Source organism: Peromyscus maniculatus, chromosome 5 (genome assembly GCF_049852395.1).
Source record: "Peromyscus maniculatus bairdii isolate BWxNUB_F1_BW_parent chromosome 5, HU_Pman_BW_mat_3.1, whole genome shotgun sequence".
Lineage (NCBI taxonomy): Eukaryota > Metazoa > Chordata > Mammalia > Rodentia > Cricetidae > Peromyscus > Peromyscus maniculatus.
Genome location: NC_134856.1, coordinates 16526660 through 16538491, shown reverse-complemented (window position 1 = coordinate 16538491; position 11832 = coordinate 16526660). Strand labels below are relative to the sequence as shown.

The 11832-nt window shown below is 48.4% G+C and overlaps 1 long non-coding RNA gene across 1 annotated transcript; it reads left to right on the top strand.

The window, feature by feature from the left end:
- The first annotated feature begins 3717 nt into the window (after positions 1 to 3717).
- LOC143273143 (uncharacterized) lies at positions 3718 to 10103 on the top strand. Its single transcript, XR_013051056.1, has 3 exons — positions 3718 to 4094; positions 5466 to 5596; positions 9689 to 10103. It is a non-coding gene; the product is annotated as an uncharacterized LOC143273143 (long non-coding RNA).
- Positions 10104 to 11832: the final 1729 nt, after the last annotated feature.

The window sequence follows — 11832 nt, the reverse complement described above, 5'->3', positions numbered from 1 at the left end:
GCGTGACTGGGCAGGCTTAGAGCTTATACTCACGTCTGAAATGGAGTTCCACCCAAATTCCTGGATTGAGAATGGAAAGGGATGGTTTTGGAAAGAAAGGAAATCTGGAATGTCATTTTCAGAAGATAGGGCAAGAGCATGGGAGCCACGGGACCCACACACCCGTCACAGGAGTGAAGTTCATTGAAGGAGGGAGGAGGTCTTAAATACAGGCTTACAGCACAATGGGAGAACCCCGGAGGGCAGAATTTCGCTACCGATGTTTTACAATCTTGCATCTAAACAGCATTCGGCATTGAAAAAAAGGAATTAAACTCTTACAGACATGTAAAAAAATTATATTAATATATATGCATATATATACATACACACATACATTATATATATATAATGTTGTGTGGGTATGCGTGTTAGGGAACAATTTGTGGGATTGGTTCTCTCCTCCTTTGTAGGTCCCAGGAATTGAACTCAGATTCTCAGACTTAGCAGCAGGCACCTCTACCTGCTAGGCCCTCTTGCCAGGCCTTACTTGTTTAACTTTTAATAAAAATCATGTACATGGGAAAATAATTGGAAGGAAAATGCCGTGCTGACAATCATTAACCAGGTGCAGCAGGCCTGTATTCCCAGCACTTGGGAGGTGGGACCAGAAAAAAAAAAAGAGTGAAGTTCATTACAGAGAACCAGGTAAGGACCAGCGCTCACCTCTAACCTGGTCCCTGGGTCTCACAGAGGGACAGCATTTTAAGTCTGCGTGCGTGTCTGCGTCTTCCACGCTTTACGCGTCTTAAGCTTTCAGTGAACACTTACTATCTTGCTTGGTTTTCTTACATGTAGCATATCACACATCATTAGCATTGTGGATTTTGTTTGTGTTTCCACTGCTACACGAATGGAAACCAGGGGCCCAAGCATATTCAGTAAGCGATCTACCACTGAGCTACACCCAGCCTCAGTAGCTCTTTTTTTTTTTTTTAAAGGAGCCCAGGCTGGCCTTGAACTTGTGATCTGTTTGCCTCAGCCTTCTGAGTGTTGAGATTATAAGCCTTTGCCAGCACATCTGACCCAATGTCATTCTTAATGAGTGAAGGTGATGACCTTCAGGTCACAGCTTGGGCTGTACTCTCACTTGTTAGGGGCACCCTGGAGGAATCCTGCCCTGAGGAAGCAGCTGAGGCCTTCTGAGGACTAGTGATGGTGGTGGCTCCCTTGCTCTGGTCACTGGAGTGCCAGGAGGACTCCTCCAGGCAATCTGGGTGACTGCTGCTGTTGGACCTGCCTTGTCTGTCTCCCTGCTGGTGCTCGACACGTGCCCCGCTTTGTAGCACCTGGCATAAGGAACTCCTCTGTGCCAGCGCTGCCTCCTGAGAAGCTCCCAGGCTGTAGGCTGCTTTTTCAGCAAACAGGGACTCTGAGCTCATGGGCAGGTTTTGCTGACCCCCAGGCAGTGAGGGCCACAGCCCGAAGGGAGCGCTTTAGCCTAAACTCAGAGGCAGTCTCTTTCACAGTCTTGTTATCTGAGGAAACTTCAAGGGTGAAATGTCTCAGTTCACGCAATTCGATGGGGCTAACCCCATTTCCTCTGGTTTCAGAGGTCCCACACATTTTTGCTTGTCAAGTGGTTTGTACTTTTAGGGGACAACAATCAATCCCCAAAGAAGAACCAGTCCAGGAATGACAAATAGGGTTCATTATGTGCGTTAATTCTGACTATGTGCCTGGAGTGCAGTGTTAAGATAGATCCAGAGACTGCATCTGGTTCAAGGGAAATTAGAAACAGGATTGATTAGTCATGTCTGCCACAATCTCAGGCTCCACAAGCAATGGTGTTCTTGCCAAGAATTCAGTATTCCTGGTGGTTCAAACTTTTCTCCTTGCCCTCTAGGGCGTGTTCACATCTCTGCTTTAGTAATCTCTAGAAATTCCACCCTGCCATCCCTGTAACTGGCAGGAGCTGAGGACACAGTGGCAGGAGTATATTATAGCAGTTCTCACCCAGCCCTGGCATCCCTTCGGGACCCTGAGGACCTGCAGCTTTGGGCATCACCACCATGAAGGCCACACTCACGATGTCCTATGCCGACCTCTCTTCCTGGTGGAGTTCTTTAGCTTGACTCCAGTTTTACTCAGACTGATTTACTTTCCACAGGATCTTCCAGGGTTGGAGTGCAGCTGGGAAGACGGATGCCTGACAAGCACATACAAGGCTCTCAGTTCAATCCCAGAAAACCAAGGAACAAACAAACAAACAAACAAACAAAACAATCATTCGGAGAGGATTGTCCTTGAGTTACTATAAAAAGAAACAAGTCGCTTCCCCCACTAAACATAAATAACTGGAGGAAAACTATGCGGCCACAAGCAGAAAGGGCTAGAATGCACATTCAGAACCTAAAACCTGCTAGCCAGGCCTGGAACTGCATGACTGTGGACTGACCCGACCAGGGCAACAAGGGATGGAGAAAGGACAGACACACAGACACATGTATGGAAAAGCTGGGAGTGGGTGGGCCTTGTGCTGATAGACGTGCAACAGCAGCAGCCAGGAAATCCAGAGTGTTTGTTTCATACATCTGAATCAAGGAGGTAAGTTTATGATAGACAGCGGAATAAGCAAGTGGGTTTATGGTGTGCCGCTGAGCAATGGGGCAGCCTTAGTTAATCTAGGTTGGAGGTCTCTATAGCAGAGCAGATTTTGGCTGCAAACACTCAGGGAGAGGAAGCCACAGGTGATACCTTCCTGTACACATTGTCAGCATCCATCCACACATGGACCAGGCAAAGGCATTGCCATTTCCCTGAGCCTGACCTGGGGAAGGCTTTGCCATTCCCACAGTCTGAGGCATTACGGTCCTTGGCATGGCACATGTCAACAACACACATCACTCAGAACATCATATGCTCCCCCACAAGACAATGTAACAGGGAAGTAGGCATGTTCCTGAAGCTTCTGACCCATCAGGCTGGGGCCTGGGGGCTAGTGTGCAAGCTAGCCCAAAGCCCTGGTGGCAAGAATGAAGCCATGTGTTGGCTTTGTAGGCAGTGTTGATGGCACTTGTTGAGAGGTCTCATGAGCACAGCAAATCCCACCCTGTGGTTAGTCTGGAGCTTCCTGTGAGTGCTGGCAGGTGCAATGTGGTCTTAGGGAAACAGTTCTCAACCTGTGGGTCGCAACCCCACTGGGGGTCACATATCAGATGTCTTGCATATCAGATATTTACATTATGATTCACAATAGTAGCAAAATTATGGTTATGAATTAGCAACAAAATAACTTTATAGTTGGGAGTCACCACAGCATGAAGAACTATATTAAAGGGTTGTAGCATTGGGAAGGTTGAGAACCACTGTCATAGGGAGAGATGTGAGACATCTTTACCTGTTGTGGCTTGGATATAAAGTGTCCCTCAAAAGACTTATCACACTTCCATTAAGGCTTGGTCTCCATCTGGGGGCACCACTAAGAGGTGACTGGATCATCGGGCATTAACCTCATCAGTGGATTAATCTACTGATGGGCTGTCAGGAGGTGGGGCCAGGTAAAGGAAGTAGGTCACTGGGGGATGGAGGAGGCGTGTCTTTGAAGGGTGTTTGGTGGAGACTTTTGAAGTGATGTAAGGTATTTTGTCATAGCAAAGAAAGGCTGACTAACATATGACTCGCCTATGAGGTCAGCATCCACTGTGAGGTCAAGTTTATATATCTGTGGCACAAAGAGGAACAGGTCTTAGCAGTTCCCCCAGCCTCAGCTTATGAGAACCTTCAGGACTTAAAAAAGAGGAGCATGATGCTGCCCAGCATACGCGGTGGCAGCCGGACTAACTGACCACCCACTTCTGCAGGGCCCACACACACCGGCTGAAAGACAACACACAACCCTTCTTGACTCAGTTCCCCCCATGGCATAGAGGCAGATAGATGCGGGAAGATTCAAACTCAAGCACAAGCCGGGCTCCCAGGCAGCCGCTCTGTCCCTAACTGCTGTTGCCCTTGCCTGTGATTTGGTGTATACCAGAGGAACAGGACTCAGACCAGGCCAGTGCGGACAAGCCTGTGGATGCCATTCTACGTGTGTCTAGGCAGTTCTCTGAGAGGTGAGGGCCTCACGCTGTCCCTGTGAGCCCTGTGACGCTCTGTACTGGCTGACTGAATCACAGGTGATGCTAGGTGATGATTATCCGGTGATGACAAATGATCCCCACCATTTGAGAGCTGTGCTTGTGGGACAAGTGTACATCCCAAAGTCTGTCTGCACGGCCCATTCCCCTTTTCAGAACCCTTTTCTTTCCCGGCAGCCTGTCAAGCTGGGCACTACAGTGGCTTTGTCTTGAGTCTGCAATTAATTGGCCTGTGAGTTTGGGCTGGTCCATTTTTTTTTTTTCTGTCTGGGCCTCAGTTCCTCGTTGGTACAATGCAGTAGCTCATGGCCTGCAGACTTGAGAGCCCTTGAGTTGGGCAGGTCACCTGGAATAGAGAAAGCAGGGCTGGGCTGGGCCATGTGAGGAGATCCACGCTGTCTTCAGGGCCAGCTGTGCTCAGCCACAGCTGGATGCTGCCACAGGAATGCAGGACCACTGTGGCTTGTACTTCTGTAGTGTTAAAAGGAGAATTGTGTTGTATTTTTTTTTAATGTGAAATCTCATTAAAAATTTTTGGCAGCCAATTTAAAAATTCTGCCAATGGACCTTGATTTGAGGCCCAGGTCCTACAGTTCTTTAAGTCAGAGGTCTTGGGATTTGTTCTTAGGGATATGGCTCTCATTTGGCCCTGCAGACTCCCACTACCCCTGGAGCACTGTGATCCCAACCCATCCTGTTGAATTCAGGTGTGGTGTCACGTGGCTTTCTTCGGCCAGTAGCATGGGAGAGGAAGCCTGTGTCACAGGCAAGCAGAAATGTGCTGAGCTGGCAGAAATGTCCCTGTGTTCTGTTGATGACACCAGACTAGTGTTCCAGATGCCGGCTGTTCTGTCCATCTGGCTCCCCGGGGATGGCAACGCAGCCCTACAGAATGGGAAGCAACGAGAGTGCACGTGTTTGTTACAGCTGCATCACTTGGCCGATGCTGACCCTCACTGTGCCCTTTTATCCAGTCACTGGGCTCACAGCCAGCCTGCCTGGGCTTCGTGACTACTAAACAGCGCAGCAGACGGGAGAGGCAGCCTCTGGTTTGGTTGGTTGGTTCTCTGTTGTGGCTCCGTTGTGTAGCCTGGGGCTCAGCGGGATACAGTAGGTGCTCAATAAGTAGTTGTTGAATGAAGGAGTGATAGGCACATCAGATATGGGAGGGGAGCTCAGGCACCTGAGTGGGTGGCCCCAAGGCCTGAGGGAAGTGGGAATCTCCTTCCCACTTTCCTTTTGGGTGCAGCTTGGCCAGGTCCTTGCCAGCCTTTACTTGGTTTTGAATATCTCCCAGAATGCTGAGACAAATAAACCCTGATGGAAGTCTGTGCCCTTAACCCACAGAACAGAGGGCAACAAGAGAGAACCTCGTGTGGATGCTGGAGCAAGTGCCATGATGGCATGTCCTCTGGACCTTCTCGTCCCTGTGTCCTTGTGCTGACCTTCACCCATTCATTCCTGCACTGCCTTCAGAGGTACTGTCACACGGACGTGTCCCCTCCTCGGTGATTCACACCAGGCTGTTTTATACTCATTTCTTTCTCTCCACGCTGCATGATGCCTGTGATCACACTATAATAGGTCTACAGACAGGAGGCTCCCTGTCATCCTCAGGTCCTCTGCTTCCTGGGTTTGCCACGTTCAATGGCAGTTCTGCCAACGTAACTTCAGAAGCACGTCCCTACTCTGTGTTTGTCCCACTGTCCCAGTACGGGGCCACTCCAGTCCCTGTCACGAAGCTCCCAGGCTTCTCTCTGCCGGGCAGGCCTTCCCCTGGATCTGCTGCAGATCCTGTCGTTATTTAGTATCAGTTTGAGTGCCACTCCTCTGACCGCGGTGTCTGAAGTAGGTCTCATGTCTCGGTCTCACTGCCCCACTTCATTTACTGCCCTCATCGCCACTACCTGCAAACCCCTGCTCACTGTCAATCATGTCTCTAGGACAGGGCTTCTCAGCATCATCTCTACCCACATGCTGGGGTAGAGAATTCTGTGTTGTGGGGGATCGTCTTGTGTCTCGAAGGATCTTTATCAGATTCCCGGACCTATATCCCAAGGTGCCAGCAGCACACCCTACCTAGTCATGAGCCCCAAAGATGTCCCCCTGGGGGGCACGTGAGCAAGCTTACCCTTCATGATTGAGTACCGCTGCTTTGGAGAGTGAATGCGTGAATGCCCTTGTGGGGAGGCCTCAGCACTGTACATCTAGTGCCAGGATGGCGTTCCGTAAGTAACACACGCATTGACTGTGGCAGAAATCATCACAAGAAGGGACACAAATTTGCGTAGCACCCAAAATAATCTTGTCTGCAGGATCCGGAGTCGCATCTTGGAAATGCACACAGTCAGGTGTAAGGTCGGACCCGGTCTAAAGGAGTGTGGGATTCTCCCCGGCGAGGGTCTCTTTGGAGAGCCTGTAGACCCAAGAGGGGAGACTGTAAGCACCCTGACAGGCTGTCAGCTTTTAATGCAAACCTGGAAGAAAAGTTTGCAGCTACACCACGCACAGGCTGAAGGAGATAAATCACAGTTACTTGCAGCTGGCTGACAGCAGTTTAAGCCACGGCAATCACCGGGCTCCGAGGGGGAAGCTCCTTTTATCTTACTAAATGCAAAAAGTAGAGCTGAAATTGGCAATATCTCGGCCCTCTCCGCGGCCCGGCTTTTTACATAAATATCAGCAAGCGGTAAGTAAATTCTGTTGACGAAATGTAATAAAACAAAGACTGTTTCGAATATGACCATTCCCCGATGCATTCCGCAGCCTCTCCCACTCACTTATTGCTCGCTGCTGAGATTATAAGGTTTGCTTTTATCTGTCAGAAATCAATATTTCAAACATCGGATAAAAGAGGAAATTGAACTGGGAATAGGCCGAAGTGCTGTAAAAAACTACAAAGCACAATTATCAAAAAGCACTTAAAGTGCTTAATAGGACATACATATAAAAATGCTCAAATTAATGTCAGGGAGCCATAATGAGGACTTTTCCTATGCTTTTTTCCTCCCTCACGGCGTAATTTGAAGGCTGGCCAGTCCATCAATATGGTTTTCAATTTCTACGATGCCCCGAGGACTCTGAGCTGTGCATCTGTTGGAAATGAACCATTACATATGATTGGTTAATATTTCAGTTTATTGAAGATACATTATTTTGTATGGAGTGTTTAAGCTGTTGAGGTTTAACCATTACAAACAGTTATGACAAAAAATAGATCTTGGAATAAACAGCCTCCACAGTCATGCTTTTAATAAGCGGCACCATAACTAGGAAATTGGATTTCCAGGAGCTAGGAGATGGAGGGTGGGACGTCTCGGGACAGTGAGCTGCAGTAGGAAGGCCCTCCCCAATCTTCTCTACACCAGAACATGTTGGAAATTGAGGATGGGGTCTGTTTTTCTTTTTTCTTTGGTGACAGAGTCTATGTTGCCCAGGCTGGCTTTGTTCTTGAACTTCTGGACTCAAGTGATCTGTCTGTCTGTCTCATACTCTCCAGCAGCCAGGCTTATGTGTATATGACATATGGTGAGATTTCTGTGTGTGTGTGTGTGTGTGTGTGTGTGTGTGTGTGTGTGTGTGTGTGTGTGGTACCAGGGTCTATGCATGCTAGGCAAGTTATCCACCATTGAGCTATATACTTAGACCTCTTTGTGTGTTTGGGGGGGGGGGAGTGGACAGGGTCTTACTAAGTTGCCCCAAGTCATCTTGAACTTGTAATTCTCCAGAGCAGCTGTGATTACAGGTCTCTGCTACCAAACCCTAGCTCTTTCAAAAACAAGCAAAACCCACACAAACCCTGCCATAATATTCCTTATTTTAAAATACTTTAATTTGATTAATTTATTTGTGTGGGTATCTGTGTGAGCAGATGTGTGTGTGTGTGTGTGTGTGTGTGTGTGTGTGTGTGTGTGTGTGTGTATGCCTGTGTGCATGCATACTTGCCTGCATGTACAGAGAGGCCAGAGAGTGTTAGAGCCTTCAGAGATTGAGTTACAGGCATTATGGGACACTGAGATTGTTATGCGTAGGGATTCGAACCCCAGCCCTCATAATTGTGCAGCAAAAACTCTTAACCACTGAGCCATCTCTCCAGCCCCTTTGGTTTTTATTGTTGTTTTTCTTCCAATTGAGAGAAGCTTTATTTCCCCAAGATTGATCGCAAATACCACTCGCTCCTCCTCCTCCCTTATTGGGGTAACTGGGGATAAAATCCAAGGCTCTATGAATTGTAGACAAGCCTTTACCAAGTACTGCCCCCAGCCCTTAGATTTGCCCCTTTCTAGATAATAATTGCCCATCTGGAATTCTAAATTGGGAAGCAGCAGCCTTTTCTAGACGGGCCAGACAGTGAAGGTTACAGGACCTGCCGGGGCCAGTTGCTAAGGACTGTGAGACCATCTGAGTCCTTCTTAGCAGGTGGCTGCAGGAAGCCTGTGCACCACTTGTGCCTGCCCTGCGGGACAGAAGGGATGTCCACATACCTTTCCCAAGGGCTTGTTTCTGAGGTCCCTGTGGAGGCTGAGACTAAAACCCACAACCCCTGGGTTTGCCTGGCTTACGACAGGCCAAGGTACCAAGGCTTCATGCCCCATGTCCGTCCTGCTTGGCACTCCAACCCCAGGTCCCCCACCCCTTCCGACCCCAGGTCCCCCACCCCTTCCGACCCCAGGTCCCCCACCCCTTCCGACCCCAGGTCCCCCACTCCTTCCAACCCCAGGTCCCCCACTCCTTCCAATCCCAGGTCCCCCACCCCTTCCAATCCCAGGTCCTCCACCCCTTCCAACCCCAGGTCCCCTCACCTCCTCTGTTTTCTGTCTGTGACTTGCACATCCTCCTTCTCCTGGAATGTTCTCCCCATCTGCTGGAACTTGTCCTTGGTTAAAATGTCCTTTTTTGGAGCTGCCAACACACACACACACACACACACACACACACACACACACACACACACACCACATATAACACACACCACACGTACATACCATACACACACCACAAACACACATACACACACACCATACACACACACCACACATACACATCACACACACACATTACACCCCCCCACATCACACACACACCACCCACATACCATATACACATATACACACCACACATACATAATACACAGCACTTATACACACCACCCATAACACATGCCACACATAACACACACACACACACACACACACACACACACCACATACACATATAACACACACCACACACACACCACACGTACATACCATACACCACAAACACACATACACACACACCATACACACACACCACACATACACATCACACACACACATTACACCCTCCCACATCACACACACACCACCCACATACCATATACACATATACACACCACACATACATAACACACAGCACTTATACACACCACCCATAACACATGCCACACATAACACACACACACACACACACACACACACACACACACACACACACACACACTCCGCCAGCCTCTCTGCAGCCTCCAGGTGCCCGGTTCTCAGGTTTCCGGGCCTTGTTCCCTCATTTCTTCTCTGTGGGTGTCCCCACAGGAGCGCCTGACAGGCTCACTTCAGTGTGCTGAGCAGCGAGAACAGAACAGATCTAAATGTGGTTCCCATCATTCCAATGGCCTCAAGCCTGCTTCACAGGTTCAGAGCCCGTGTTTGGATGAGTGGGTAAGTGAAATCACCACTAGAAAGTGTCCAGTTCTCTCGGGAAGCTGGTTTCCAGAGTCAAAAGATTTTTTTTCTTCCCCATCCTGCACTCTGTGTTTCCCCAATGAAGAAGATAACCTTCATTTTGCTCATGCTGTTCCTTCAGCCTGGGTTACACCCTTGCCTTGCCCTCCTCCTCTTCATCCACAGCTGCTCCCGTGCCTGGCATAGCTAAATGCACACTCCTCTAGGAAGCCCTCCTTGATCTGCAGGCCATGTTGGTGCTGAGCCCTTAGAGAAACCGAGTCACACACGCATGACTGGGCTTGGCTGGGGATAGGCCCCACTCACCTCTATCATGAGATGTGTGCACACCCCAGCCAGCACCAGCAGCTTCGCAGCCACTGCGTGGTGATCTCCAGAGTCAGGGCTTGACCTCAGATGGGTCCCTAAATAATAGACCTACCAGGTGTACTGGTCCTTAATCCCGTGTCACCCCACAGTCCTCAGCCCCTCAGCTCCCTGTGAGAGGTCTATGAGCATCTCCATGGTGGGGGTGGAAAGCTCTGCAGACCAAGGGAGTCTGGAGGGCAGGCTGTGAAGAAGGGTTCGGGGTCAGCCCATCCTCCTAACTTTCCAGCCTTCTCTATTGCTCAGCTCAGCAAACATGCCTAGTCTGTGCCCCTAGGTTTGGGGGCAAAACTCAAATACACTGGAGCCCAGAACAGTGGGAGCAGGTCACTGTCTTCTGTTATTTCTACAGCACAACCAGAATTTGCTAGGGGCCTTCTGCATGCTGGGTACCTGCTGTAATTTAAATGTGTCTGAGTAAACAAAGCAGCATGGCCCTCATGGTGAACAATCAGCCTAGATGTGTTCATCATTCTGGCTCTTCCTTCCTGGCCAAGTCTCTACTTTTTGTGTATTTATGGCTGAAGAAAACTGTGACGGTTCGCAACTGCAGAATACTCTGTGTTCCAAGCCTGTCCTAGGGTTTCTGTTGTTGAAATAAAACACAGGGCAGGAGAGATGGCTCAGAGATTAAGAGCACTGGCTGTTCTTCCAAAGGTGCTGAGTTCAGTTTCCAGCAACCACATGGTGGCTCACTACCATCTGTAATGAGATCTGGTGCCCTCTTCTGGCCTGCAGGCATACATGCAGACAGAACACTGTATACATAATAAACTGAAAGAAAGAAAGAGAGAGAGAGAGAGAGAGAGAGAGAGAGGGAGGGAGGGAGGGAGGGAGGGAGGGAGGGAGGAAAGAAGGAAGGGAAGGAAGGAAAGGAAGGAAGGAAGGAAGGAAGGAAGGAAGAAAGAAAGAAAGAAAGAAAGAAAGAAAGAAAGAAAGAAAGAAAGAAAGAAAGAAAGAAAGAAAGAAAGAAAGAAAGAGAGAGAGAAAGAAAGAAAGACCATGATCAAAGACAACTTGGGGAGGAAAGAGGGTATATTTCAACTTAAAACTCTTAGGTCACACTGCATCATGGTGGGTACTTAGAAACAGGAACTGAAGCAGAAACCATGAAAAAATATTGCTTACTGGCTTGCTTCTTCTGGCTTGCTTAGCTTTCTTATATAACTCAGGACCACTTGCCCAGGCATACCACCACCCACAATTGTCTAGGCTCTTCCACACCAATCTTTAATGAAGAAAATTCCCCCACATGACAATTTTATGGAGGCATTCTCTCAATTGAGGCTCTCTCCTCTCAGATGACTCTAGCTTGTTTCAAGTTGACATAAAACTAGCCATCACAATTGACCCCTTGTCAACTTGAAACACAAACACATCACTGTTTAACTGCAACCTTTCTTTTCTCATTTGTCCCCAAGATGTCATATTCACATCATGATATAATACTTAATATAATTTTTAAAGTTCCACAGTCTTTAAAAAAAAATCGAACACTTTAAAAGTTCAGTCTCTTTAAAAGGTCCAAAGTCTCTTATTTGTATGTTTTAACATACAAATAAGACTCCAAAGTCTCAACACTCTAAATCTCTCTAAAATTCTAAAGTTTCACTAAACTATCCAAGGCC